Genomic DNA, 24,919 nt, shown 5'->3' with positions numbered 1-24,919 from the left:
TACTCCAAAGAGATAAGACTAAACCAACGAAATAGATTACTTGTCAGGACTGATAGCTTGCTCATCAAGAACCATATCAAGAAGTTCTTTTTGCTGTGCTCACCAATCCAAAGGCATTTCATTATCAATTCTTCCAAATCCTAATCAGTTTTCCATCTCACACGACCTGTCTTATTATCCTCCTTATTCATTCATTGTGAGATACTAGTAAGACTTGGGCAGAGTAGGGTTCTCCCTTACTACGGGAAGTCTAATATATTTAGCTATACCCCAATAGCCTTTTTGGTAGTCTTTTGGGGAGCTCCTTTATGCCCTTGACCCAGTTCAACCAATGTGAACATTTGCCAAATTTACTTTATAAATCGCTCTCTTTTGAAAGTTTTTGTTCAAACTACTGGAGGTACAATCCAGACATCATGTCCCTTCACTCCTTAATGATTCAGAGTGTATTTTCTAAGAACGAGGACAGTCTCTGACATAACCCCAGAATATTTTTCAAAATCAGGAAATTTAGCATTATAAAATACAATGTTGAATGTGCAATGCATATTATAAATCTTCCTAAAGCAAATTTAAACCTGTGTAAGTATTATGCACAATGTAGCAGAGATCTGACTTTTTATTCTACTTATAAACGAGCGAGTTAGCATTCTGCTGTGTGTATATATCTCTATTTCTGTCTCTTAGCTCTTATTTCTATCTCTGTCTTTGTATACTGTGTATATAAGCATATATTATATATGTATGTCGTGTGTGTGTGTGTGTGTGTGTATGTGTGTGTGTGTACTCATGTAGAGTCCCTACGTCTGAGTCAGAGGCAGACATTTTATTACTCATTACCAAATCAGCAGCTAGAGCGACAGCTTCAGTTTTCCAAGCCCCAATCTCAACCGCATAACAGGGCATAAGACAGATTATACCTGCACATGCAATAAAATGCATTATAGGATAGTGACCCCAAAATTAGGAAAAGTTTTAGTTACATCCTCCCCTCCAGAGAGAGAGAGAGAGGAGCTTTATCATTATTCTGGAATCTATTTGGAGAAGGAGAGGTTTATATCTTTACTTCCAAAGTTAGTGAAAACCCGTTAGTTAAGTTGTTTGTAGGGGTTAAAAAACAAACTTTTGGAAATGAATATACCATACCTCTTTCTAGATATTTCCAAATGAATGCCTTACCTTTGAGAAAACTTTGAATAACAGCAATGGGGACTTCAGCATTTTTATATCCAAAGAATGCAGGAATGGGAATGTTAGAAAAGAGACCCAGATGCTGGTCTTGATAAGACATTTTTCTGGAACACTATTATTTTTACTTAGATTATAAGTGAAGCCTTGAGGTTTGATAAAATTTATGGACGGGATGCCTTCAACCTGCAGCTTGCACCACCCTTGAATGGGAGAAAACTAAAGGCTTATTTTAAATTTGAGCAAAAGGAAATATTAAACTACTATAAAATTTGTAGGTTTGGATGACAAACACAACAGCAAATTATTTTAATCAACTTTCTCAGTTTTCTAAATATTGCTTAAATCAACTGCAATGAATAATATGGCAGTTGATTACTAAAATTCATTTTTAAACATCTCGGCTGAAAAAAATAAAGGTTTCAAACATAAATAACAAGTCAATCTGAACTATAACTCATTGAATAAGCTCAGTACTGAATCCTAGTAGCTGTGAGATATTAAAAAGAAAGAGACATTTCATTAGTAAACATACCAGAACCTCCCATATTCTTTCTACCTTCACGTATCTATTTTATTTTGCTTAGAAGGAGGACAAAAGTAATAAAAATGTAAATGTGAGGGTTTTTTTTTTTTTAGAGTGTTGATTCAATGAATGTTTAAATGAAGTTAGAATAGACTTTTGGGAAATGAGAAAAGATATCCAGAGATGAGAGGTGATTAAATATGAAGAGTTTAAATGAAGAAATCAATAAAAGAAAGATACTGAGATCTATTTTAAAAGATCAGACAATATAGAGACATGATGACCTAGGAATAAATAAAAAAAAATAAAGACAAAAGATATTTTTTGAAGCAAGCTGAACGTCTGCATGAGCAGTGCCTTAGGTGGCCAGAGGCAAGTCATCTCAAAGAAAAAGGAATGATTTACTTGGTTTAGTAATCTAGAAGAAAGTATCTAAGGAAGCAAAAATGAAGAGAGGAGTATTAACAGTGAATGAGGAGAAGGTTGAATAGGGATTGTGTGTGTGTGTGTGTGTGTGTGTGTGTGTGTGTGTGTGTGTTGTGAGGGTAGGTATGTGTGGGAGTATGTGCATGCCAATTGTGTGGTTTGTATGGTGTATTAGTTTCCTAGAGATGGCAAAACAAACTACCACAAACTGGATGTCGTAAAGCAAAAGAAATGTATTGTCTCAAGTTCTAGAGATTGAAAATACAAAATTAAGACGTGAGTAGTGCACCATTCTCTCAGAAATCTATCTGGGAGAATCCTTCCTTGGCTCTTCATAGATGCTGATGGTTTTCCTGCAATCCTTGGCATTCCTTGGCTTGTTGCTGCAGAATTTTGATCTATGTCTCCATGGTTACATGATATTCTATCACCTCATGTGTCTGTTTCTCTTCCTGTCTGCCTATAAGAGTACCATGTTAGTTAAGCACCCATCCTACACCTGTATGATCTCATCTTAACTATATCTTTAACAACACTATTTCCAAATATCACATTCTGAGGTACTAGCAATCAGAACTTTATTTATTTTTTTGGAAGACAAAATTGAACCCGTAACATATGGAAAATAATATCCATTGATGAAGGGGTCCCATCTTCTTTCAGTTGCCACCTTCAAAGCATGCTCATGAGAAGGGTTTCATGTTAGTAATTAGATATATGGATTTGGGGAAGTATGTATCAATTATTTTGAAAATAAGCCAATCCCATTTCTGATAGTTTTGTCCTATGAAGTATTCCAAAATACATTAATATATAAAAAATTTCAATGTGACATTGTATGTGGTATCAAAAACTAAATGTACAATAGTAAAATTATAAAATACATTATAGTATTATTGATATGATATTTTATAATAATTAAAATGACACAAAATGTTATCATTAAGGCGATTTCTTATGATTTAATGTTAAGTGAAAATAAAGATAAAAATTATGTACATGATATAATCCTAAAGTTAAAGCTTAAACACTGAATGGAAGGGTATTTTTTCATACTTTTCTCCATTTTATTGATATTCATTGAAAACTGTAGGTGTGGATAAAAGAGGTTTGATAAAATTTATGGAGGGGAAACTTTCTTGATTAAAATAAATAGCTCATTCATTTTAGTTTAGCCAGTGAATCCATTGATTAAACTTTACCCACCTGGATTTTTAAAACTTTAGATTAAATCTGGCTGTTGCAGGTCATCTTTTCTTACACCTCTGCTGAAAACTTGTCACTGAGCACAGAACAAAAAGCCAATCATAGTCGACTACGATTTAATTGGGTGGAAGGTTTTGTTTAATGACCAGCCATTTGGAACCTTTCAGAAAATTCATGACCTCCTAATGAAAAACTGTCAGAGAAGTAATTATGGCTAAATGTGTCTGGATATGATCTTCACCAAAATAATGAAGAAAACAAGGTGTTGTACTCCCCTTTACAAAATATATATGCCCTATTGTTCTATCATTCAAACTGCTAGAAAGACATATTAAACTGAATTTATTTGTGTGACGAGAGCATAGCTACCCTATAACTGATAAGAAATAAGAAATAAATATAAATCTAGTCTATACCTACATCATATATACCTGGATATAGTTTATTAATTAACAATATTTTGTCAAAGATACCATGAACATAAAATAAAGTAGTGCTAATATAAAAAGTATCAGACTTTTGTCTCACTCTTGCCTAGACTGTAAATTCGTTCCTCAGGCCATTTTTAATTCTCTAGATATATCTTCCAGTTTTCTGAGTTATTTGCTTAAGTGTCTACTTCTTAATTTAGATTTTGGATACTGACTTCCTATTATGTATGGTAGTTGAGGGTTTTGGCTCACTTTAATATCCTCTACACACACACACACACACACACACACACACACACACACACACACATTATTTTATCCCCTCCTCCACACACACATACTTTGTACCTTACAATCTAAGATATGTCATACTTTTGGTTCATTGAGAAATCAATATTTATAGTATCATGACGAAGCAAATAACTTTTCGGTCTCAGTTGAAGAGTATACAAGGTCTGACAATTAAGTTTGTGAACTTGCTGCAACAATGTTGCTAACCTTTTTGATATCAGAGGGATTGTTCTTTATGAATTTGTACCAACTGGACAAATAGTTAACCAACTTTACTATTTGGAAATGCTGAACAGGCTGCATGAAAAAGTTAGACGACCTGGATTTTTCACCAACAATTCATGGCTCTTGTATCACAACAATGCACCAGCTCACACCGCACTGTCTGTGAGGAAGTTTTTTACTGGTAAACAAATAACTGTATTGGAACACCTTCCCCCATTCACCTAATCTGGCCCTTAATGACTTCTTTTTTTACCCAAAGATAAAGGTAATATTGAAAGAAGGACACTTTGATGACATTCAGGACATCAAGTGTAATACAACTCCAATGGCCATTCCAGAAAAAGACTTCCAAAATTGCTTTGAAGGGTGGATTAGGTGCTGGCATCAGTGCAAAGCTTCCCAAGGGGACTACTTCAAAGGTGACTGTAATGATATTCAGCAATGAGGTATGTAGCACTTTTTCTAGGATGAGTTTGGGAAATTAATTATCTGACTTCATGTTATGGTGATTTCTTTCTTGTGTGTTTTTCCCCCAAATTAATGTCTCACTTTTTTATTTTCCTAGTTTTCTTTATACAATTTGCAATTTTCCCAGTGCTTCAATGTCCTTTAATTTTTTTCAAAACACTTATGCATATCAGATAATAAAATCCATTTTTTTCCACAAAGACCTTCCTACTTTAGCCACCTATCATCCTGCCTAAAATGGATGAGGTGTCTTTAGGTCTAGTACTGGCTGCATCCTTAATTCTTGCTTCACAGGTATCATCAACAATAGCCTCTGATTGCTGGGTCCTCTATCTTCCTCTTTGAAGATTATTTTTAACTTTGGTAAAAATTTGGGAAAGGGTGTATGCCAAGTGATTTTCTTTTTTTCCTTCTGAAGCTAATTATTCTCTAAGAGAAATGTTTATTCTCTCTGGATGCTTTTAAGTTCTTAATTTGCAGTGTTATAAAACATTATGGTAACATGACTTGCTGGGTCTTTTTCATATATAGATATGGCGCATAGTCGGCCATTTTTATTAGTAGTACCATCATCATCATCATCATCATCATAATCGATTTGATAATTCCTTGTCTATCCCTCTCTCTCCCCATCTGGAAAGTCCTATTGGCAAGAGTTTAGGGTTCCTGTTTCGATTCTCTAATTCTGTTTCATTTTTGCTCATATTTTCCATCTTTTCATCATTTTGTTTTAATTTCTGTAAATTTTAATCTATATTTTTATCCTTCTATAATATCAAGGATGAATATAGATATGGAAACAAGCACCTCCAATTGCAATGGTTTCACACAACTAAGGTTTAATATTTTTACACAAGCTTAGGATGTTTCTTGTTGAGCAGCTTTGTTGGGTGACTGCTGTGAGCAGGGAACTGGGACAGATTTCTTGTACTCTGTGTCCCTGCTGACTTGTAGACCCTCAAAGACCTAGACATACCAAGAAGATAATGGCATATAGTACATGATATGGCCAGGACTGGATATCCCTGTATCATTTCTACCCTTACCGAGAACATAGCCACATATTTCCAGCTTGAAGCAAGAAAATTTTGTGAAATGTAGTTCAGCTGAGTGCCTAAACAAATGAGAGGTGGATATTGATAAGCATTCTCTTCATCAAGCAATTGCTATCTAGGTTGATATGAGTTTCTTAGTCAAAATAACCTGGAAGTCAAACTACTTTCACTAAGCTGGATTTACAGCAATATCCTTTATGAAATAGTATTTCTTTTTCTCCATATCTCCTTAATCCCATAGGATGTACGGCCTCTATTAAAAAACACCTCTACAAAATTAATTTTTCTTTGGATTCACAGGAACTTTTTCAAATGTCCTTACATGCATAGTCTTTTCAGCCACTACTCTGTGTCTACTGTAGTCTTCTGTTCCTGTTCTTATTCCATTCAGTGATGTCTAAATCTGAAGCATTCTGAAGTCATTTGTGCTAATATTTGATTTGCTAGATCTATAGAAGTGCTAAAGGAACTATTATACCACTTCATCAGGTGACACAAGAAAATCACCTCTCTGGAATGGTAATGTTTGTACAAGTAAATGTAAGTATTAGCTACTATTTAGACCCTGCATTTAGTATTTTCAGTCCTCACAGTAGCTCCCTGACTATAGTTAGCAACTATTTGAAAGTCAGGAAAACTTTGCTATTTACATATCTCTTCTCACCCAATTATATTCTATCCATTTGATTTCCATAGAAGTCAACACTGTTTGTAATTTGATGCCAGTACCCTGGCCCCAGGAGATTGGTCCAGGGATGATCACTTGAACAAAAATGGGTTAATAATTTTCTGTCAACAGGGAATTTGAAATTAAGTAAGGAAATTTTAGCTTAAGTTCCAATATATTCGTGAATTGATAAAATTTACAATTGAGTTTTTTAAAGGGCTATTTTTCTACCCATATGAACTTGTAAATCAACAAATACACTCTAGAGTTGAAGAGAAAGACAGACTGAAAAAAACAAAATATAAAGTCTGAGTGATTTTCTGTCCCTTTCACTATGCTCCATGGTTTGATTCCATTCCATTTGGAGTCTCAGCCACACACACATTTTTAAAGTTTATGGGATATCTTAGGAACCTTCTTTCTACTAACAAAGTCCCACTTTTTGCACAGTTTCCCATGGATTGAAATATTTACAATCCTAAGAATAATTTCCATTTCCAGAACTCTAAACTAAGACATCTAAAGATTAATTTTCAAACAACTACATAACTTATGAGTTGAATTCAAAGTTCCTGTTCCTTTTATCAGATAATATTGTACAGAGAAATATTTGATCTTCATAAAATTCTTAGAATATCTGAGATGAAGTAGCTACAGACAATATATTATAAATCAGCATAAGTATATGTATGAGTATTTAGGCAAAATTTGAATATCAGAAGATGAATGTATATTTCTTTTGATTACACCATAAAATGAGAAATAGCAATTGCTGTGGAGAATGTCCTTAACTGCATATTGCATTAGAAAATAACAAATTGTATTCCTCTGACAGTTAAGTATTTTAGAAGTTTGCCCAGAATATTTGTCATCTCTGTTAAACTTTGAGACTAGAGACAGCTAATTTTTAAAGAATTTAACACATTAACAATGGAATGTCAAAACATATCTTTTAAAATATGTCATAGACCAGCATAATTATTCTTTCTGCGTGAGTTAATCTATTGTAAAATGAATATTACTTTAAGAAAATATGTAGATAGATAACCATGATCAAAATTAATTGTGAATATATAGAAAATGTTTTGTTCATGATACTGTACTTATTCCTTTAGAAAACATCTTCTGCAACATAAGAAATAATGAGGCCAGTTTAACATAATCAAATGTCATGGAGTATCTTTAGCCAAAGTCAAAATTTGGTACTCAAATTTGGGTGACAGTTATTCTTATATTTGTTTCCACATGTTTTAATGCACGGAATTTTTTTTTTTTAATCTAAAAATGTGGATAGCTAGAAAAAATTAAGTAAATGGTATGGCTTCTGTTCTTTGATTTGGACAAATCTTTATTGTATTCCTTTACGGAGAGAGAAAAGATATAGTTAAAATCAGAAATAACTCTATTTAAGAAACTTTGTACACTGAAATCAACTAAAGTAAAAAAAAATATGATATTGTTCTGGTATAAAATAGTTTATTTGCTGATATAAAGTTAGCAGAGTTTTACTGCTTTAGGAAACCATAGGAAAAAAAGTACAGTTTTCTTAGAAGGCATCAGCAAAAATCAATGCTATTCCCTTATGTGCTTTTTACATTAGAGAAACTGAACGAGTGTGAGACATAAGGAAGATTCTAATAAGTAATCTGAAAAAATTTAATAATGTATCTGGTGTCCTAGTTCACTCATTTATGCATGAGGAGATAATGTGTATACTACTGTTGTTTTTAATGAATTCTCAAGCTTTACACATCTGGAGGCATTTGGAATATAAGATCAAATAGAAGCACAAGGCAACCATTTATTTGATTTGGTCACTTTTATTTATTTATTTTAATTAAAGTTTATTGGGGTGACAATTGTTAGTAAAGTTACATAGATTTCAGGTGTAAATTTCTGTAATACATCAACTATATATCACATTGTTCACCACCCAGAGTCAGTTCTCCTTCCATCACCATATAATTGATCCCCTTTACCCTCAGCTACCACCCGCCTCCCCCCTTACCTTCTGGTAACCACTAAACGGTTGTCTGTGTCTACGATTTTTTTTTTTTTTTTTTTTTTTTTTAGTTTCAGGTATCTGTGAGTTTTTGTGTCTTCATTTCTTTGTCTCGTTCTTTTGTTGTTTTCAGTTTTATATACCACATATCAGTGACATCATATGGTTCTCTACTTTTTCTGTCTGATTTATTTCACTTAGCATAATAATCTCAAGATCCATCCATGTTGTCGCAAATGGTGCTATTTCATCTTTTCTTTTGGCAGAATAGTATTCCATTGTGTATACATACCACATCTTCTTTATCCAATCATCTATCAAAGGATACTTTGGTTGTTTCCTTGTCTTGGCCACCATAAATAAAGTTGCAGTGAACATTGGAGTCCATATATCTTTACAGATAAATGTTTTCAGATTTTTTGGGTAGATAGCCAGGAGAGGGATTGCTGGGTCATACGGTAATTCTACTCTTAATTTTTTGAGGAATCTCCACACTGCCTTCCCGAGCAGATTGATGTGGGGAGCCATGATTTCTTGTTATTCTAAAGCCTTGCAGACTGGCTCAGTTTATGATTAACTTGTTTCAGCTTCTAAGGCATTATCTCTGCCTGCACCTGGAGGGTGCTTGCAAGCTGCTGAGGAATGAGGTGGGAGTGACCGGTTCTCGGACACTGAGGACTGAAGACTAGCAGGATAATTGGTGGGCTTTGTCATGAGATAATGACTTTGGGAAAGTTTCAAGGATTTTGTAGTTTGTATGTAAAAGTCATAAATTTACTCTTAATGAGATAATAGCATTGAGGTTTTTTTGATGATTTAGTAGTTTCTGCTTTTCTGTGTTTTAGGTAAAAGTTAACTTTCTGTGATGTAATGCATTCCTTTATCTGCTGACTGTTAAAACTGCACGTATTCTTAGGGTATATAAACGGTGGTAGTAAATAAAGCCAGTGCTTCAGCATCACTGGAGACCGATATCGCATCTTAATTAATTGTGAGTGTCTTTATTTAATTCCCACTCCCCCTTTCAGGTTCTTCGTTGATTCGTGGCTGCTGGTCGGCCACAGATTTACCAATCTGCATTCTTACCAACAGTGTATGAGGGTTCCTTTTTCTCTAAAGCCTTTCCAACACTTGTTATTATTTGTCTTGTTGATGGGTATTTGCAGAAAAACAGACACAAAGACCAATGGAATAGAATTGAAAACCCAGAAATAAACCCACATAAATACAGACAGATAATTTTTGACAAAGAAGCCAAAAACATACAATGGAGAAAAGACAGCCTCGTCAATAAATGGTGCTGGCAGAATTGGAAAGCCACATGCAAAAGAATGAAACTAGATTGCTGTCTGTCACCATTTACCAAAATTAACTCGAAATGTATCAAAGACCTAAACATAATACCTGAAACAATAAACTTTATAGAAGAAAACATAGGTACTAAACTTATGGACCTTGGGTTCAAAGAGGATTTTATGAATTTGACTTCAAAGGCAAAGAAGTAAAAGCTAAAATAAATGAGTGGGACTATATCAAACTAAAAAGGCTTCTTTTCTGCACAGCAAAAGAAACCCCTGACAAAATAAAGAGGCAACCAACTGAATGGGAGAAGATTTTTGCAAACAATGCCTCCGATAAGAGGCTAATATCCAAAATATATAAGGAACTCATACAACTCGATAACAAAAACAAACAAACAATCCAATTAAAAAATGGGCAGAGGACCTGACTAGGCATTTCTTCAGAGGACATTCAAATGGTCAACAGCATATGAAAAAATTTTCAACATCACTAATCATCAGAGAAATGCAAATAAAAACCACAATGAGATATCACCTCACACCAGTTAGAATGGCTATCATCAACAAGACTTGGTCACTTTTAAAATCCAATCTAGGAATCTTTAGTTCCTGGCAAATTGTTGGACTAAGTATCTGCATCGAAATTTTCCCTCTCTCAATCTTATTTAAAATAATGAAATATGCTTTCAAAAATATTTTTTAATGTAACGTCTTCTTAAATATATTCATGAGTTAGTGCTGAAGTAAGTCATACTCAGTTAAGTAGACATTGAGGGCATTTGCCTAACCTCATGAATTTGATCATAAGAGTTTTCAGACATGTGTGGTTTCAGAGAGATAAAACAAAATTCAGACAAATTTACACAAGGTTTAAAGATTAATAAATACCTCTTATACAACTAAATTCCAAATGGATTAGAAAAAAAATAGTTTCAACACAAAAATACATCTCCCATGGAGCTTATATTCTAATGGGGGGGCACATACAATAAATAAAATAATATACAATTTATATGACAGTGATAAATGCTATGGAGGAAACATAAGAGTGATAGGAAGTATTATGAAATTGGCATGTTAAATAGTTTGTCAGAACTGGCATAAAAGATGACATTTCATAAAATATCTGAAGTAAAAGAATGACGTATATCAGGTAAAGAGAATAGCCTGTGCTATATATATATATATATATATATATATATATATATATATATATATATATATAGAGAGAGAGAGAGAGAGAGAGAGAGAGAGAGAGAGAGAGAGAAATGTATACACATTTTAATATATATATACACATATATATGATATATATGATATATTTATGATATATATATATGATATATATATGTGTGTGTGTGTATATATATATATATTCTTCTACATCTTTGGTGATAATAAATGCATTTAAGAAAGCATCTCTCCTCTTCAGAGGAGAGATGCACGTGACTAAAAGAGTGAAATCTGACACTGAATATAGTCCCAGCAATACTGAACCTCACTTTCTTCTTAAACATCAACTTTTTTTTTTTCCTACCTGATGAATTTGGTCGTTGGTCCACTTACATTCTCTATCCAACCTCACTTGTTTGGAAATCTCATCCAACTTCATGGCTTCAAATACTAACTGGAGGATAATATCTCACAATTTATATTTCTAGCCAAGTCTTCTCCCCTGAATTTCATGTTTATATATACAATAGCCTATTTGTAGTAATCACAAACTTATCTTGTCTGAAATTGAACTTCTGATTCACTTCTGAAACTTTGGCTCCTCTCAAATTTTGCTTTCTTCCCAATCTCACTTAATGGCAGCACCACTTATTTTCTTTATCGGCAAAATCTTGAAGTAATCTTGATTTAATTATTTATTTCAAATTGTACATCTAATGCATCACGAAATTCCATTGTTTTCATTTTCAAAATGTATCTGAAATCCAGCCAACTTTCATTCATGCCCAAATCAATCTGTTCTGAGCTCTCATTGATATTAGCTCAGAAAATTTACAATGGACTATGCTGGTCTACAAAGTGCATCCTTGCCCCACTTCACTCTATTTATTTAAAAAAAAATAATGGAAGTGGCTATATTCAAATGTCAAGTCAGTGATTTATGAGATCAAATCCTTCAATGGCTTTACATATGATTCAGAAAAATATAAAATTCCTTATGATGCCTTAAAATAAGATGACCATATAATTTATCATCCAAATGGAGGTATTTTTAAAAATGCAAAGGGGCTGTAGTCACAATTACATTTGTCAACAGATGTAAAGTAATAAGATCTTAGAAAAATCTGAATATATGGTCATGGTACTTCAAAAGTCTTATACAGTCTTCTCCCCTGTTCCCCCTTTAAGCTCATCTCCTTCTATTAACCTTATTAATCACTGCTACAGCCATACTAGCCACCTTATCTTTTCTTCAAAATGCTAGGGGAACTTGCACAGTTGCACAGGCTATTCTCTTTACCTGATATACGGCATTCTTTTACTTCAGATATTTTATGAAATGTCATCTCTTATGCCAGTTCTCTCTGACAAACTGTTTAACATGCCAGTTTCATAATACTTCCAATCACTCTTATGTTTCCTCCATAGCATTTATCACTGTCATATAAATTGTATATTATTTTATTTATTTTATGTGCCCCCCCCCAATTAGAATATAAGCTCCATGGGAGATGTATTTTTGTTTGAAAATATTTTTTTCTAATCCATTTGGTATTTAGTTGTATAAGAGGTATTTATTAATCTTTAAACCTTGTGTAAATTTGTCTGAATTTATATATATATATATATATAGAGAGAGAGAGAGAGAGAGAGAGAACACTACAAAAATGTATACAAATGTATACACATTTTAAAAAAGGAAAACTGAATTAAAATAGTAATAATATATACCGATAACAAAAGAAGAATATAAGTCACGTTTGACTTCTGCAATTTCAAGAGGTGCTCAAAGTGTTTACCATCAGCGTCCAGACACTTCTGATTACAGTGAACTACTGCTTGAGCAACATTGACCAAAGTGTCCACTTGTATACATTTTTTTTGCACCCCCAGTATATAAAATCCTTCAGTCATATTGATTTATTTAGTAATTAAGGAGGTAAATAATTCCACATTTTGTGTTTTCAGACTATCAAACAGTATAAGAAAAATATTGATGACCTGACACTGAAGGTTGAGTAAAAATAGAGATTCAAGGATAAAAATGTGAGATTAGTAATTTGCTGCCATCACTGAATTTGGAGCTGCACTAATTTTCAGATGTTTGAATTAAATTGGTAGGTGAATCTTTTATTTCTATTTTAGTTTTCATCTCAATTTATACAATAAAATGTCATTTGTCAAAATTACAAATTCACTTGTCCTTACAGTTCTGCAGTATGTCTTTAATTATAGTTTCCCACTGCAAAAATAGTATATCTATAATTTTTAGAAACAACCCAAATATGCTATATTTTTTCTCTAAGGTTCTTTTTTTCCCCTTCATGACATTCAATAATCTCCTAAATTTCTCTGTTTTGACATTTTCTTTTTAGTAAAGAGGAGCAAGTATCAAACATTATCTTATTTATCAACTGAAACTTTATAGATATCAATTTAAAGAGAATTAGAATTACAATACTAGCATCTTTGTATCTAAACAAAGCAAAACTAGGTGGTCATGTGAATGACAAGCAATACCGAAGATACCAAAACCAGTCTCTTTAGCCATATCATCAAGACATGAAATGATTACATTCACTGAAGTACATTATCTGATTAATTATGCTGAAGGCATCAGGTAAATTAGATTTAGTCAAATAAAGCCAGACATAGTGATCCAATTTAGCTATTAAAATGTTGTTAAGTACATTTGGTAATGTTATCTTGTTTGAGGAGCCAGCTCTCCATTCAGATATTTTAAAGTCCAGAAATGTTTTCCATTCATCCCTCAAAATGACAGAATGATCAATAGTAGTCAAGAAAACAGAAGCTTACAAAAGTAGAAACCATTTAAACAGAAACAACTGCTTTTGAATATAAGGAGCCACCAAATGTGTTTACAGGTTACCTTCCTCCTCAGCAGTCTGGATGAGACAAGTTCCATCCCACTGGTTTATTGATGCCAGTTTGCTGAGCTTTTAAATATTTTATCCATTTTAATGTTTATTTTATTATGTTTTTAACTGTAGGGTATTTTTAATGTGAATCTCAAAAGGTTTTTTTTTTAATAAATTTAATTATTAATTATATTATAATAAAGCCATAAGGAAATATTTCACAATGAAAGGATAAATTAAGAATTTATAAGAGAAAGAAAAGAATTATAGAAGTCTACTGATCTTAAGAAAAGATAAAGCACACTAGAAAAAAAAGGTCAGGAAGGCAAGAAGATAACTTTTAAGAACCGAAGTATCAAGGATATCCAGAGTAACTACTATAGGTAACACTTTTCAAGCTAAAACTTTGGATATAAGCTCTTGCTTCATAGGGCAAAACAAATAAGTCAAAAGTAAGTATCCATTGTTAGCACTGTTTATCACACATATCTTTTTTATATTCCCAATATAATTTGCTATATATATTTATATATATCTATAAATCTATAGATCTCTCTCTCTCTTTATCTATCTATCTATCTATCTATCTATCTATCTATCTATCTATCTACACACACACACATACATACACACATACACACACTCTCTCATCTGTACTCCCATTTGGACTATTCTCTAATTTACTGTCATAAACATAACATATATAATATTGTTAGTATTGCTAAGGTTATCAAAGATAAGCAACTGAGTTAACTAACCATTCTTTCATCTAGAAATGATCTGGTTTTTGTATTATTATTATTATTATTGTTATTATTATTATTATTATTTAACTTCCAAAAAGATTGAAATATTTTGTGTCTAGATGGGGAGGTCAATGACAGCTGTCTTGGATTGTGAGTAGCAACAGCCAGATTGGGGGCAGCTAAATCATGAATCAGTGAGGTCCAAAAAAGCCACAAGGAGCTAGATTTTGGGCACGGGTGAATAGTGAGGACCACAGCAAGAAGTGAAGTAGACATTAGGCCGAATGATAGTGATAGACTTAGAGGAATTTCTGAGTGCAATGTAGGCAGCATGTCCAAATGGGGAAAAAAAGAAACACAGGAATCTGGAGGAACTCAAGGCCAGTGCAAAGTAGCAGGGCGATAGTTAAATTGTATAAGGAATAACACAGTATTTTATGCCATCCAACATTTTTTTTTCATCTTAGTGTCCGTGAAGATGCTTTTGAATCCAAATGTCATACTCCCAAATCAAGATAGTTTAAAAATAAGCTATGAAGCAGAGTTATGAAATGTACCACTTTAACAGAGCATTTCATCTCTGTTCTTTCTGACTCACATATATACCAGGAGTGCCAAAAACATGTACACATTTTAAGAGATGTTATCTATGTATTAATTTTGAAGTTGAATTGAATTATGGTAGCAATGTGTAGTTTGATGTTCACTCAAAAGATGGTGTTAATCAAATGAATGTTTGTGTCGTTCATTGTCTTACAATTTTAAGACAGCTTTTTCCTTTCTTAAAATGTGTAAACATTTTGACACTATATATATTATGTATATAATATATTATATATATATAATATATGTGTTATATATATATATATATATATTATATATATGGTATCCAGTACCTTTGAAACAATATTTTAAATGGTGGTGATGCAAATGGCAGTGAATCAAGTGTACTCAATCAAGTTAAAGTAGGAGGAGATGTTGAGTATCCTCACTTGTGCTAGAGTTCAAGGTTCTTATAACATGAAGCCAAAGGGAATTTGGAATTTTCATTGCTTCACAGTTTTCACAGGTGTCAATTAGTTATCTTTTGCTGGAAGGCACCAAAAAAGCTGTTAATGTGTTTTTGTTTGTTTGTTTGTTTGTTTGTTTGTTTTAAACATCTGTAAAAGATGTTTTTGGAGCTATAGGCTTACCTGAGACTAAAAGAGCTGTTATGTTAGGTAAGTTTAGGGCTCTGCCTGAGATAAGGTTCAGATCTCCATTTATTTTTATCATCGTTCTGCTGACAACCATGTCTCTTTCAGCCTACAAAACAGGGTGATATTGCATATACAAAATATTACTATTTTATTAGAAATGTTGGTCCATGATGTCGGAATAATATTTGGCTTTTAATTTTATTATTCTATCATAGATGCTATTTTTAAGACTCAGAATTCTGCTAAAATAAAATATGTGTGAGAGATCAATGAAAAAGAAAAAAGGAATGAGAAGAAAAATGTGTAAAGTAGGCTCCAGGTTTGTTACTAGAGGCACAAGATTGTCACTGGGGCCAAGTCCTTACTTTCTTTGTTCTGCAGTCATCTGTGTTGTCTTCCTCCTGTGGCTGGTTCTGGTAATTTAAAAAAAGAAAGAAAAAAAAAAAGGCTGCCTGGAACAACTAGAGGGCATTCTTCCTTTTATTATGTTCTTCAGGAGAGAGACAAAAACAGCATTCTCTTAAATACACAACAAAACAAAACAACAGCAACAAAAATTCTTTCCTTTCACATGATTGGCCCAACTCAGTTCAGGGGACTAAACCTAGACTAATAATTTGTCTGGAGAATGTCTTGCATCTATTGCCTTGACTTTATGAGAATTCCCCCTCTGAATATGGAGGCAAAAGAGGTAACTGAAGTAAACAGCGGCTTTGGGGAAAAAGAAGCGGGGGAAATGATTAAATATGCAAAATTGACTTGTTTGGTTGAGAACAGGGGTAAGTCCCTTCTTAGAACTTGGAACAGAATATGACATGAATGGGAAGAGGCATTTTGGCTATTTGGTTAATGGCATTCTCTTTGGAATGTTGTCAGCCTGGGTACAAATTATATCTCTGCCATTTTTCATCTTTGAGATCTTAAGAAATCAGCTTTTCTATTGCCTTCCCCCCACCTCATTCCCCAATAGGCATAATAATAGTACTTACATTTGGGGATCAAACTGTGTAATGTACATAAAACATTGAGATAAAACCATGCCCGGTCCATGGTAAATGAAAAGAACTATTCGTATTGTTATTTATATTGCTATACTTTATAATATTTTTTATTATTGTTTTGTTTGTTTTTAGACAGACCGTTGCAAAAAGGGAAATCCTCATTCAGTAGGGAAGGAGAGATTTTAATACATATGTGTAAAGATAAGGAAGTTTATAGAGAACACCACGATCAAGAAAAGTTTCTGAATATTTAGTAGTAGCAGTAGTAGTAGTATTTGAGGTTAGCATGATAAAAAAGAATTTCTCATGAATGAATATGGGAAAAGGGTCAAAGAGGAACTGGTACAGAGATGTGCCGTGAAAGATCGTTAGCACATACCTGCTCTTTGTTACTGGGCACATGTAAGATGCACTGTCCAAAATGCTACTTCAGGTTCACTAAGTATTTAATGTCATATATAATGACTAAAACTATTTCTCATAATTTAATTTAGTTTTCTCATACCTACAAATTTACATTTTATTTAGCTTGTGATTGTTTCAATAGGAAAAAAATGGTCACTGACAAATAGAGACTGGAATATTAATAAGAATTTCTCCGTTAGGAAAATGGTGTATTTGGAAATACTGGCTAATCGAATGAGGATTCCTAATATCTGAAGAAACTAAGAATTTCCACAACCACTGGTGATTTCACACAGCAGTACTGGCAGAGTATGTACTTAATTTATATGATGTAACTTGTTCTTAGCTCAGCGACTGGTCTTGAGCAGCAGGGAATTGTGCCACATGAAAGGAACTAGAGGACACAGCCGAAGTAACAAGCTTAACTTTTACAGCTAGTCCTTTGCAGGCCCAAAAATGAGGACAATTGAAATAACAGAACAATAATCGTATCATTACAGTGATAATTCCTGTGAAAATTAATTACATATTCCTAAAGATGGGTCTAAAGGCAGAGTAAAACTTATATTGTAATCATTTTATGAAATGGAGAAAACCTGAAGTGAAAGGACAAAGGGCATCAATAACCCCCAAAATAATTACACATATTTATTCTCATCACATTCCCTTCTTTTCCTTATTTTCAGTCATTGCTAATTGGTAATATTCAACAATTTATAAAGGTAGAAAAAGTTTAATTAAACTACACAGAAAAGTTTATAATCATAGATAATATATTTAATTGAACTCTTATGTTAAAAGCTGTCCATAGCTTTACAGTTTATTTAACCTAAAAAGCTTCCGAACGATTCCAACATGAAAGATATCATACAGATTTCAACCTCCTACTGCTTTCAGTGAATTTATATTTTATTATGTTCCAGTTTCTAAGCCATTTTATATATAATGTACACGAGTCTACAGAATGTAGAGGATGTTTCTAAGAAAAGCCACAGTAGAGGAATCATTTCATTTCTCCCATTTTAACGGGCAGAAAGAAGATCGCAGTGCTGCAATAGACCGTTACAAGTTGTCCTTTGAGTCAGGACCCGAAGAATGTATCACAGCTTGTCAAGGCCTCTGAAGGCAATTGCTTGTGCCAGTTTCCTGTTACAACAGCAGCAGAGATTCTGCAAGGTCTCATGATCAAAATATTGATTTATTCTTGTCACAGACCTTCTGTCTTCTTCTGGCTTCCAATTAAAACCCGTTTACATTCTTCTCTGCCATGTTCCCTTCTGTTATACATACGATAAAGCTGGAGCTGAATCTAATCACCTTCCATGTCTACCTGGCTATGGCTCTAATATAAGAAAGGGGGGCAGGGAGTACTGTACACTGTAGATTTACACCACAACTGATTGTTAAATACAGAAATTAAATTACTTAAAATATGAATACCTGCAACAATTCTTTGTTCATAGTATGGTTTTAACTCTGCTTATTGTACGTCAATTCTATGTGTACTTACTTACACAGTTCTTTAAAACATATACATGTTATAATGTTATCCCTTATTCCCTTGAGTCACCGATGTGCCTAAAACATTAAACTTTAAAAAGATATATATATCTTTTTAATACAATGAATAAATGACTTCTTGGTAAGAAAGTTTCATAGCTGAATATAGGTTCTGAAGGTGGGATTTTTAATCTCGTTTGGCCATTCACTATCTCTATAACCTCAGCTATTTATGTAACATTTCTAAGCTTTTCTTATGTGTAAATGGAAAAAACAATAATATATATCTTGTAGAATTTATTTTAAAATAAGATAATACTTAGCATTCAGTAAATTATGTGTATTAATTATTACTTGATTATTATGATTATTAAACTTATAGCCATAAGGTTTTCAATGTTGTGGATATTTTTCAACAAATACTTAGTTTCAGACTTGCTTTATTTTACTAATCAATTTAGAGTCCATTTCTCCCTGTCACAATTTGACAATGGTCTAATTCTATAATCAATTTTATAACTAGTATTCTTACGCAAATGTAATCAGAAAAATATAGATGCAATAATTCAAGTAATTAAAATCAAAATATATATTTCTTTTGTTATCTGTATCTTTCTCCATTATCATGGGTACTTGTAGGGACATGTGTATTTATAAAGGAGACAACATATTTTATGTCTCAAATATTTTCAAGCAAGCATAAATGATGATTCACAAACACTATACTAGATTTTTTAATAACACTAGTATGATTAAAGATACAGAGGGTGCCAAAAAATGTATATACATTTTAAGAAAGAAAAAAAAAGCATTAAAATTGTAATCCTCAATGTATACCAATAACAAAAAATGAATACAAGTCACATTTGACTTCTACAATTACAAGTGCTCAAAGTGGACACCATCAGTGTCCAGACACTTCTGATTATGAAAAACTACTGCTTGAGCAACATTGACTAAAGTATCCACTGGTATACATATTTTTGGCACCATCGATACATTAAGTAAATCCATAAATGAAGGATGCCATGTAAGTTTTGAAGACTGACTAGCTCATCTGAAAGCCTAAAGTATTGATTCTTAGAAAACCCCTAAGATTTTTTTCCCCTTTCTGTTTATGATGTGTCTATCTCAAGGCTTCAATAATTGAAAAATAAGTAAGTTCATAAAAAAAAAATTAGGCATCATAGAAAATTATATTTTCAAAGATTGAAGTTTACAGATTTAAAGACTAAATTATTTATATATATATACATATGTATATGTATATGTGTGTATGTGTGTATATATATATATATATATATTAATGTAAAGATCATAGGATACATATATTTCTTGACATCTACACTAAACCAACACAGTCACGACTAGGGAAATCTTGTGCACATATTCAGCATCAGTCCTATTTTTGGCTTTTACATGAGGTCTTATCATATTATAAATTCTAAGCATACAGAATGCTGTCCCTAAATTCAATTCTAAATATATTCCCTAAATAATTTTTTTTCTAGATTACTCCAACATTTGTGAAATTAAAAGTTAAAGGAAACTAAAAGCAATGTTGAAGCTATATAGTCAGAAGTGAGAATCTTCTAAGAACTATTAGTCCATCAAACTCTCCCACAGAAAGAGTAAGGCCAGAAGGTCGCCACAGTTAGTATTATCAGTTATGGACCATGATCCTTACCAGTGAGCATACGACTGATAAAATAAAGCCTTACGATGAAATCATTTGTAAATGTTAACATTACTTTTGAATTCAAAAGAGATGAAATCTTGTCTCAAACTCTTTTACTTATTCCTTTATTCAGTATTAAAAAAAAATGTTGTATTTGAGACATGAGACATGATTTCTTAATCCAAGGACAAGAAAAACTTTAGTTTAGAATATTGCAGTTCAAAAAGTATAGCAACTAACAATTGTATGGCTAAATATTCTATGGTTTAGTTTCCTTTCTTCAAATACAATTAAAAATACTTTTTAAAGTTAAGTTGAAAATTTGCATAATTAACATATTAAAAAGCGACTTGTTAAATATAAAGTTCTATACATAAGAAGTGTGCAATTTTTCTAAGATATTGCAAATACAATGACATTTTTATTGATAAACATAAAATACACTCTGATATAAAATTTCAAGTACCGAGAAAGGAAATGCCAAGGAAGTAGTAGAAAATAATTTGAAATAGAATTTCATTCTTCTCAAGTTCTTAAAATGATATCCTCTGCTTTTTATATGCTATATATCTGACATTCTGCTAGGCTTCTTCCTGAAATTCCTTTGAAGTCATATTATATATTCCTTATTTAAAACCCCTATGCTTGTGTTAAGATGAAACATAGTTGCCTTTGAGAGTAAAAATATATATACAAAGAGAACAAGCACAGTGCTAGACATTTTATTGTTGTTAAAGCTCTTTTCTCCTCATAGAGAAGTTCACTGTAACTGTCACACAAACTCACAATGTGCAAATATAAATTTTATGATAGACATGGACAAAGACAGAAATGTCAATAAGATGGTCCGTTTCAAATTCAGTGAGTCTGTGTTATGTAAGAGGACAGTAGGAACTGGCATGAATGCATGGCTCATTACATAGAAATTTCAGTCTAGCCTGTCACGGATCCATGGAGATTTTATTAAAATTTCTATTCTGCCCTTAGTTATGTTTTTACATTCCCTGTAATAATAAGAAATGCAAAGCAACATAGAAAAGAATGTCATTACAAAGCACATACCAAAGACATTCAATTAAGTGTATATACAAATTCTACTAACAAGTAATGAAATTCCTAGCAAAAGCTTCTTGTGTTACTTGGAAAACATAACAGGTGCCATCTAGCAATCTCAAATCTAAAAGATGCTTAATATTTTTATACTACACTAGAAGCCAATGTATCTTTTTAAATAAGCTAAGAGTCATGACACAAAGGAGGAAATACAAAATTGATATTGTCATTCCAATCAGAGTTGTTTTATATAATTAGTAAGCTGTTTTAGTCATACCTACATCTTTGTTTTCTTTTATTTGATGTTAAATGATATTGGGCTTAAGGAAGTCTTTCTCTATCGTATGCACTATCCTGAAATCCAAGCACAAAATAGGATTTGAACTGTAACTATCATGCTTTCTCTCTATTGAATTGGAAAAACAGCCATTCCTTAATAGTCACCTTATGCTGACTTTTGTCTCAGAGTGCATTCTCACAAGACAGAACAGAAGAGTTAATCTTTTCTCCATAGCCCATGGACCACCTTTATTCACGCAATTAAGCAACAGAAAGCAGACAGTAATTATCATTCTTGATTAACCCTTTCTTCCTCTTAAGTCATTAATTTTCATGCATTTGCTAATACATTGAGTACACTTTTAATTCTGTGTGTGTGTGTGTGTGAGAGAGAGAGATGCCAGGAGTTGCCAAATTGTGGGATATTAGAAGGTGTTGAGTTTAATAAGAAAGAATGCTGTAGTCAAAGAAGTTGGGGGAAATACTGGAATTATTAGAAATAAGTTAAAATATGCTAAATGGTGGCGCTTGCATATACGAGGGTATTAAACGGTTACAGGGGCCCCGGGCTTGCTGCGATCTTCCTCTGTCTCAGGCTTTCGCTGCTGTGTTTGCCTGCCTGCCGTCATCCTGTCAAGCCTAAGCCGACCACACCTACCTCCTTCCCTTAGCCTGCAGCCGCCACCATGTTCGAGGGGTACCTAGTCCAGGGTTCCATCATGAAGAAGGTGATGGAGGCACTTAAGGGCCTCATCAAGGAGCTTGCTGGGACATCAGCTACAGTGGTGTGAACCTGCAGAGCATGGACTCGTCCCATGTCTCCTTAGTGCAGTTTTCCCTGCACTCCGAGGGCTCCAACACGAACCGCTATGACTGCAACCAGGCCTTGGGCGTGAACCTCACCAGCATATCCGAAATACTAGTATGCTGGCAAGGAAGGCATTAGTACACTAAAGACTGAAGACAATTCGGACACATTGGCACTAGTATTTGAACCTCCAAATTAAGAAAAGGTTTCAGACTATGAAATGAAGTTAATGGATTTAGATGTTGAACAACTTGGGATTGGAGAACAAGAGTATAGCTGTGTAGTAAAGATGCCTTCTGGCGAATTGTCATGGATATGTCGAGATTTCAGTCATATTGGACGCTGTGCTTTCCTGTGTGAAATTTTCTGCAAGTGGGGAACTTGGAAATATTAAGTTGTCGCAAACAAGTAATGTTTATAAAGAAGAGGAAGTTGTTACACGGAGATGAATGAACCGGTTCAGCTAACTTTTGCACTGAGTTATCTGAACTTTACAAAAGCTACTCCACTCTCTCCTACAGTAACACTCAGTATGTCTGCAGATGTACCCCTTGTTGTAGAGTATAAAATTGCTGATATGGGACATTTGAAGTACCATCCGGCTACCAAGATTTAGGATGAGGAAGGATCTTAGGTGTTCTTAAAATCCAAAAAAATAAAACTAAGCTCTTTGAGAACTGTTCCTAAGATTCCAGGATGTCCTTAAGTCTTTTCTGTCACCAAATTTGTACCTCTGAGTACATATGTTTGTAATGTTTTCTGTTAATAGCCTAATTTTTTGTCCATTCTCTACAATTTGTTTAAAGGATAAAGTCGTAGGTCAAATATGGTTTTGTTAACCTAGACCTACTTCTGACTTACTTAGAAATACTCCTTAGGATTTTTGTAACAAAGAGTTTAAATATTAACGGAGTTTTAAGAATTTTTTTCAATTCAAATAAAAGTTATTTGAATTTCAAATATCACAAAACAGTGCCTTCATTTGGACGATGACTGTTGCAAGTATCTTAGGGAATTCAGAGTTAATGCTACCTTTTTGAGTAAATGTGTTTACTTTTTTAGTTCAGAGCAGCCAGATGTAAATATAATATATTACATTTGGCCATATAAAGTACTCCAGATACAGTAGATGATATTTTGGGGGATTCATTTGCCAAACTTAATTTGATATTTTTCTAACTTTAGCTCAAGAAATATGAACAAGGGAGAGTAGAACAAATCCTGTATATGTATTTCATTATTTTGTCATTTTTGTTAGCAAAAACTGATGCTTTTTCAGCTTAATGTATTCAGAGTTGTGTAAATTTTATTAAGACTAGCCTTGTTATAGGGCAGTGTTTCTTTAGCCTAGGGAATGTTTTATAGGAATCTTGGAAGTTTTAGCAGACCTGTAATAGGGCCCCAAGGAGTATGTTTGTGCAAAAATAATTTCTCCAATATAAGTAGCCTTATTTGGGACTTACTCTCTTAAAGGATGAAGATAGTTTAAATTCCATGGATGCTGAATTCAAACAAGAAAGTGAAAAGGCTCAGAAGTTGTGAAACAAAACTGTTGAAACGTTCCCAGTAATTGTGCTATAAGGTCAGAAACTGGCATGCTACATACTGAGAATTGCTTTATTATAGTCCTTTCTCCCAGTGTATTTTGTTTGGTAGGTTAAATAACTGGTTTCTTTGTAGTAATACCTAGAATGAGTTCTAGTTATTAAATTTTAAACTCACTGTTCATTGGGTAACTATTCATTACCTTTTGTATGCCTGGGGGGAAGAAGATTGGCAGCAACGGGGCCTGATGGTAATTTTTGGGGTGATGAAAATATTTTATCTAGACTGACAATGGTTCCAAGATTATGCACTTGTCAAAACTCATCCAGTGTACTTTATTGTATATAAATTATACCTCAATAAATCTGTAATTTTAAAAAGTGAAAAACAATAAAAAGTAAACATTTAAAATGGTTCAGAGCATATGCTCTGAAATCATCCTACTAGAATTCTTGGGCCACATTTGGAGTTAGTGACTTTATAAAAGCTTTCTTAGCTTTGCTTTGATAACTTATAAAATCTGTCAATTGCTATTTTATAAGAATGGTATCAGGATTATGTAAGTTACTATTGTGCCTTAAACACTATCTGACACATGGTAAGATATCCATCATTTTTAGCTCATCTCATGGCGTAAATATATACATATATACATATAAACTGAAAACTTTAAAAGAGTTATTCTCATCACTTCATTATTCTGAGACAATATTCTTAAAAAAACGGAGACACGGGCCCCAAATAATTGATAGAGGATACTTTATTCAGATCTCTTGATCTTAATAATTTGGGGGGGCATATTTCCCTTCAAGAATCTAATTTAAATATTGAACCATATCCTGTGGAAACAAAAATATAAAAACTTGA

General features: G+C 33.0%; 1 pseudogene; it reads left to right on the top strand.

The window, feature by feature from the left end:
- Positions 1–22,385: 22,385 nt before the first annotated feature.
- Positions 22,386–23,141, top strand: LOC117031212 (proliferating cell nuclear antigen-like; annotated as a pseudogene).
- The last annotated feature ends 1,778 nt before the right edge of the window (positions 23,142–24,919 follow it).

The sequence above is a fragment of the Rhinolophus ferrumequinum genome, chromosome 11, assembly GCF_004115265.2.
Source record: "Rhinolophus ferrumequinum isolate MPI-CBG mRhiFer1 chromosome 11, mRhiFer1_v1.p, whole genome shotgun sequence".
In the NCBI taxonomy this organism is placed as follows: Eukaryota; Metazoa; Chordata; class Mammalia; order Chiroptera; family Rhinolophidae; genus Rhinolophus; species Rhinolophus ferrumequinum.
This window is presented reverse-complemented; position numbering and strand designations above follow the sequence as displayed.